A 7,327-nucleotide genomic window follows, 5' to 3' on the forward strand; every position below is an offset into this window, starting at 1 on the left:
AATTTGATATATACAGATATATAAGCGATATATAAATACAAATATATATATATATATATATATATATATATATATATATATATATATAAAGATACATAAACAAAATTACAGCTTTATATATATAAATATATATACAGATATTGATATTTATATAAATACAGTGTTATATATATATATATATATATATATATATATATATACAGCTCAAATACGTATTCTGTTTAGAATCACAATCAAGCTGTGACTTAATTTGTTTCCTGCCTGCAAGTTGATTCCAAACAACCTGATACCAAAAAAAATTCGTTAGGGAATCAAATCAAGAGCGTACGAATTATGATCCATTCAGTATCTGCTTTCCTATATTTTCTATTTTTCTTATTCCTAATTGATAATCCTGTCTGATTATTATTATACATCGATATCATTGATCACTACAATACAATTCCAATCAATTCATGTTACAGTATCAATCTACTACTTACACTCATTAAAATCTGATACAAGTCGAATTAATTAAGGGAGAAAACGAAACAATTTCAAAGAAACAGATATTCATATTATACAATCAAACTCACCAAATCTTTTATACTTTCTTTTGTTAATCGACACTCTTCATCACCTTTGGACATCCACCATCTTCAATCATTATCAAACACCACCACAACCTCACCATCGACCCATTTCTACATGTGTTGTTGTTTGACAAGAAACCCCATCACCGTACGCCTTTGTTGCTGACCGAAACCAACTAAAAATCACCACTCTTTGATCACTTTTGTAACTACTACTGTTGAACGTTCACCATAGAAAGAAACTGCGGTACTTATTTTCCTTTTCTATCATTTCTGTTTCGATTGAACAACACCAAACCCACTATAAAACTGCAAGCCTGTAGTTTCTATTTTTCTGTTTTTCATTTATACAAACAACCACTTGAAAGCCTGGACAACCGCTGCTATGTATTTCTCTTCGTTGAACTGATCAAACATCGAAACCCATAACCATATTCTTATTTTCTTCTTGTGAACCCGGTCACCCTCACCATTAATTACTCGGTAGAAACCCAACTTAACATCACAAATGATCATCACCCCCACACACTACGGCTGTTACTGCTGCTATGATATGGTTGCAATACAGTCGTAACTACACCTTTTCTTCTCCATTAAATCACCACCCGACACCATTATTTTTTTCTGGTCCTTCGATCGTTGCAAACCATCACCAATACCATTTTCTTTTCCTGTCTTTACAGCCAAGAACCACATAAACTCAACTGCAACTTGTGTATTTCTGTTTGAACAGCCATAAGAAAAGGATATACGATAAAATATAATGATAGTGGCGAGGGAAGCATGATATAGGTATTAATGAAACATTAATGTGGAACGATGAGATTTTTTTTTTTTCATTGGATCCCATTTACTATGTATATCATATTCCTTGATTGAAGATGGTGGCCGACCAAGGGGTCACCTAATATGGCTGTTTGTTAAATTTTCTAATGAATAATCAAATTAGGATGAGCTGTAAAGAGGAACAATTATACATTGTTGTTCCTGTGTTTACGCCCCACACCACAATTGCATCATGCAAGTTGTATTAAACCGGTTACCAGGCTTGCATGTTATTGGGCCATAAAATCTTGTGTCGTTGGGTTAATTAAGTGAGTTGTGGGCCGAGACCTAACTCAGTTTCTTTGACTACTAGTATTATTTTTTCTTGAGCTAGATAAATATGATGATGATTATGATCTAATAAAGAAGAAGATGGCGTTTATGATGGGAAGAAACCAACTGATGCTGCTCCTTCTAGTTCCTGTTATGATTCACGAAGAAAAAAAATTAATGAGAAAGATGATGATGAATTCACGAAAATGAGATAAATGATAGGATGCACGATTAGTTGGTGATACAATTTAGATATAACGATGATGATGATGATGAGGTTTCATCACTAATAAGTTATTTTTATTTTTCCTCCTCCTGCGTTTCCTTTTTCCCTTCGAACTGTACCACAAACCTAATTCACGTATTGGACTTAAATTTGAATTGGGCCAAGATTCAAAATTCGCTTTCTGTTGGGCCGAAACAAGCCCAGCTCGTTTGAAGATGATTGGGAGAAAATATATAAACGAGATATATATTTTGGGGAGATATAAAAAAATAAAAAATAAAAATAAATAAAACAGAAATAGAGGCATGGTTTAGGGGTGTTTTGTGTTAGCGAGAGGTCGCAGGTTCGAGCCTGGGCAAGGGAAGCTATTTTTTTGGAACCCTCTCTTAGTGAGGTAGTTTTATTATTATTATTATTATTATTATTATTATTATTATTATTATTATTATTATTATTATTATTGTTATTACTATACTAATATAAATATTATATTTACTATCATTATTATTATAATTAAAATGAATATTAGGATTATCATTATTATTATTATTATTATTATTATTATTATTATTATTATTATTATTATTATTATTATTATTATTATTATTATTATTATTATTATTATTAATGCCATTATTAGTATTATCATTTTTAAAATTATTATTATAAACAAAAGTATTTATATTAAAATTATCATTTTTATTATTATTATAAGTATTATTATCATAAAAACTATCATTATTATTATTATCAATATTACTACTAATATTATTATCAATATAAGTATTATTATTTTTAGAATCATAATTATTATTATTATCATTATTAAGTATATTTACTAACGTTATTATTATAAAATAATACCACTTTTTATATATATCAAACATTATTATCTATGTAAAAATATACTTAAAAGTACATTACATATATGTGTAAATTAATTAGATTAACAACCTTTATATAAATATCCATATATAATAAATTAAGTATTTTTAATATATATATATATATATATATATATATATATATATATATATATATATATATATATATATATATATATATATATATATAACTAAATAGATAATAATCATTATCAAATATATATACAAATTAATTACATAAAGTTATAATTATTCGATTACGAGTATATGTTTTAATATATATACGAATGATATAGGTTCGTGAATCGAAGGCCAACCCTACATTTGTTCAATGTCGTTATATGTATTTTTACTACAAAATACAGTATGGTGAGTTTCATTTGCCTTTTTACCCTATATATTTTTGGGCTGAGAATACATGCGTAATTTTTATAAATGTTTTACGAAATAGACACAAGTAATTGAAACTACATTATATGGGTGAATGATCGAAGCCGAATATGTCCCTTTTGCTTGGTAACCTAAGAATTAGTAAACCGATCTACTAATTGACGCGAATCCTAAAGATAGATCTATTGGGCCTAACGAACCCCATCCAAAGTACCGGATGCTTTAGTACTTCGATGTTGTTTTTATCATGTCCGAAGGATTTCCCGGAATGATAGGGGATATTCTTATATGCATCTTGTTAATGTCGGTTACCAGGTGTTCACCATATGAATGATTTTTGTCTCTATGCATGGGACGTATATTTATGAGAACTGAAAATGAAATTCTTGTGGTCTATTAAAATAATGAAAATGATTATTTATGTTAAACTAATGAACTCACCAACATTTTGGTTGACACTTTAAAGCATGTTTATTCTCAGGTATGAAAGAAATCTTCCGCTGTACATTTGCTCATATTAGAGATATTACTTGGAGTCATTCATGACATATTTCAAAAGACGTTGCATTCGAATCGTCGAGTTCATCAAGATTATTATTAAGTCAATTATAGTTGGATATATTATGAAATGGTATGCATGCCGTCAACTTTCGATGTAATGAAAGTTTGTCTTTTAAAAACGAATGCAATGTTTGTAAAATGTATCATATAGAGGTCAAGTACCTCGTGATGTAACCAAATGTAATGTATTCGTCCAGATGGATTAGGACAGGTCGTTAGAAAATTGGTGTCTCGGACAGGTTCGCCGGTAAGTGCTTCAGGTTCTTCGCCAAGAGGGTAATGTGGTGGATGGAAAGGATCACCTTCTTCTTATCTCTAATGATTTAGTAGGCTACGAACCTATCCCCAATTCATCCAGAATAGATGATGGCTAATTGGTTGATCCATTCCGGTCATACTGCTTTCGGAGCTTGAGTGAAACTCCATATCGGAATCCGAGGAACTTGAACTAGTAGTGCGTTCCATTTCATACGAGTGAATAAAGGATTTTTCGATATGAAATGATTTCTGGCTATCGGATGGTATTCTAATTACATAGAATATCTATATATATAGAACAAAAGATTTCGTAGATTACAGAGGAATTTACGGAATATGTCAGGCAAGATTTACAGTAACAGATACACTAAGATATGAATTAGCAGATACACTAAGATATGAATTTTGTCTATACACTATTCATGCAATAGAGGCAATAAGACGTGTCTAGACTTTAAGGATGATAAACAAGTAATTTTCGACACGAAATGATAAGCAAAACTTTTGACATGCAGACACGGTCGAAGTCCAGACCCACTAATGCATCTAAACAACTATCAGTTAGACACACTAATGCAATACCTGGTTCGCTAAGACCACCGCTCTGATATCAACTGTGATACCCCGTCCTAATCCACCTGGACGAAGTCATCAACATTTGGTCTCATTGCGAGGTACTGTCCTAAATATGCCATGAACGACTCCATGTAATATCTTTAAAATGAGCAAATGCACAGCGAAAGATTTCTTTCATACCTAAGAATAAACATGTTTTAAAGTGTCAACCAAAAGGTTGGTGAGTTCATAGGTTTATCGTAATCAATCATTTCAATATTTTAATAGACCATAAGATTTTCATTTTCATTTCTCATAAATATACATCCCATACTGTCATGACCCGGATTTTTCCATGATTATATATTGAACAATATTAATATTTACATGATTAAATATTTCCAACATATTAAGCAATCAAACTTTTTAAGACTTGATTAATTGAAACGAATTTTATGTAAACGTGTGACTACCCAACTTGTCCGATGATTCACGAACGTTATAACTTGTAAATAACATGATAATATATATATGAACTTATATATATATTTAACATGATGAAATAATAATTAAGTATCTCATTAAGTATATTAACAATGAACTATATACATAAAATGAGACTACTAACTTAAGGATTTTGAAACGATATATATACGTAACGATTATCGTTGTAATAACGTCTTGATATTTATATATCGTATTAAGATATATTAACACACTATGTTATAATGATAATATAACAATTTAACATCCCATTAGATATAATAACAATGGGATTAATTATATTTAACAAGGTCGTTAACTTAAAGGTTTCGAAACAACACTTACATGTAACGACTAACGATGATTTAACGACTCAGTTAAAATGTATATATATATAGTGTATTAAGATGTATTAATACACATTTGAAGGACTTCAATACATATATCAAAACACTCTTACTTAACAAAAATAATCACAATTGTATTCCCATTTGTTTTCATCAAGAATTCTACTCGTATTCCCTCGGTATTTGCACTCGTATTATACCCAGCTTCTAGATGTATTTACTATTGGTATATACCAATAAAAATCTACTCCTTAGCAGCCTTAAATGATTAAGGAACATGTGGAACCAACCATTTGTCAAGTAGCATGAATTATTTAGCAAGAAAACAAAATTAGTAATCTTTTCTTTCTTTATAAACTAAAAACGTTTTTATGCATACACACCATTTCTTCATTCCATTTTCTCATACTTACACTCCCATTTCTCTCTTAAAATACTCCTAACTTCATACTTGATCATATCCAAGTATTTTCCCCATCATTTAGCTTCAATTACAAGCTTTAATCATCATAAAAACAACCTAGAATCAAGAAGTTGCAAGATTACTTCCAATCTTTTTAATCCAATCCAACAACTCATCAAAGATCAAGAACTTCCATCTAATCTCAGTAACTTTTCATTCTTAATCAAGGTAATAATCATATCCAAGCTTTGGTTTAATTCCTATAAACATAACTACCTTAAATCAAGTAGTAATCTTACTTGAACTTGTTTTCGTGTCATAATTCTGCTTCAAGAACTTCCAAGCCATCAAAGATCCTTTGAAGCTCAAGTTATTTTCTCATCATTTCCAGTAGGTTTAACTACTATACTTAAGGTAGTAATGATGTTCATAACATCATTCAATTCATATATATATAACTATCTTATTCGAAGATTTAAACTTGTAATCACTAGAACATAGTTTAGTTAATTCTAAACTTGTTCGCAAACAAAGTTAATCCTTCTAACATAACTTTTAAAATCCACTAAACACATGTTGTATATCTATATGATATGCTAACTTAATGATTTAAAACCTGTAAACACGAAGAACACCGTAAAATCGGACATACGCCGTCGTAGTAAAACCGGGGGCTGTTTTGGGTTGGATAATTAAAAACTATGATAAACATTGATTTAAAAGTTGTTATTCTGAGAAAATGATATTTCTTATGAACATGAAACTATATTCAAAAATCATGGTTAAACTCAAAGTGGAAGTATGTTTTTCGAAATGGTCATCAAGATGTCGTTTTTCGATGGAAATGACTACCTCTTTCAAATATGGCTTGTAACCTGTAACTCTGACTATAAACCACTACTTTTTCAGTTTAGTTATAAATACTACAATTCATTATGAAACCATAACAATTTGATTCACTTTAAATGGAGTTGTAATGAATATTTGGCGAGCAAAACAAAATCTGCTAAAATTAACGTTGTATGGACGAAATTTATATTGTAAAAACTATATTAACCATATCCTGGCTAACTTTTCCTATATATATTTGGACATGTTATCATTAGTATAACAAAATATTATAATCTTAGTTAATTCCGAGATTGTATATATATAATAATCTTGGTACATTCCATGACAATAAGTATACAATACATTTTGATAAATCCTAAGACAATAAGTATACAATACGTTTTGATAAATTCTAAGACAATACGTATACAATACGTCTCTGGGTTGATGCAAAGACAATATGTATACAATACATCGTGGGGTAATTCTAAGATTATATATATACCGATTATTGGACTGTTGGACATTTCGGACTATTTTGGACTACTAACAAAGGACTACTAACATAAAAAAATGTTAAAAATTAATATATAAGTATTCTATGAACTTGTTTTATTTTATTCACATGTCGTATTATTATCTGAATCATTATTATTGTTATAGGTTCGTGAATCCAGGGACGACGGCCATATTTTTAATAAGCTGAAAACTTATTATTA

The sequence above is a fragment of the Rutidosis leptorrhynchoides genome, chromosome 4, assembly GCF_046630445.1.
Source record: "Rutidosis leptorrhynchoides isolate AG116_Rl617_1_P2 chromosome 4, CSIRO_AGI_Rlap_v1, whole genome shotgun sequence".
Taxonomy (NCBI): Eukaryota; Viridiplantae; Streptophyta; class Magnoliopsida; order Asterales; family Asteraceae; genus Rutidosis; species Rutidosis leptorrhynchoides.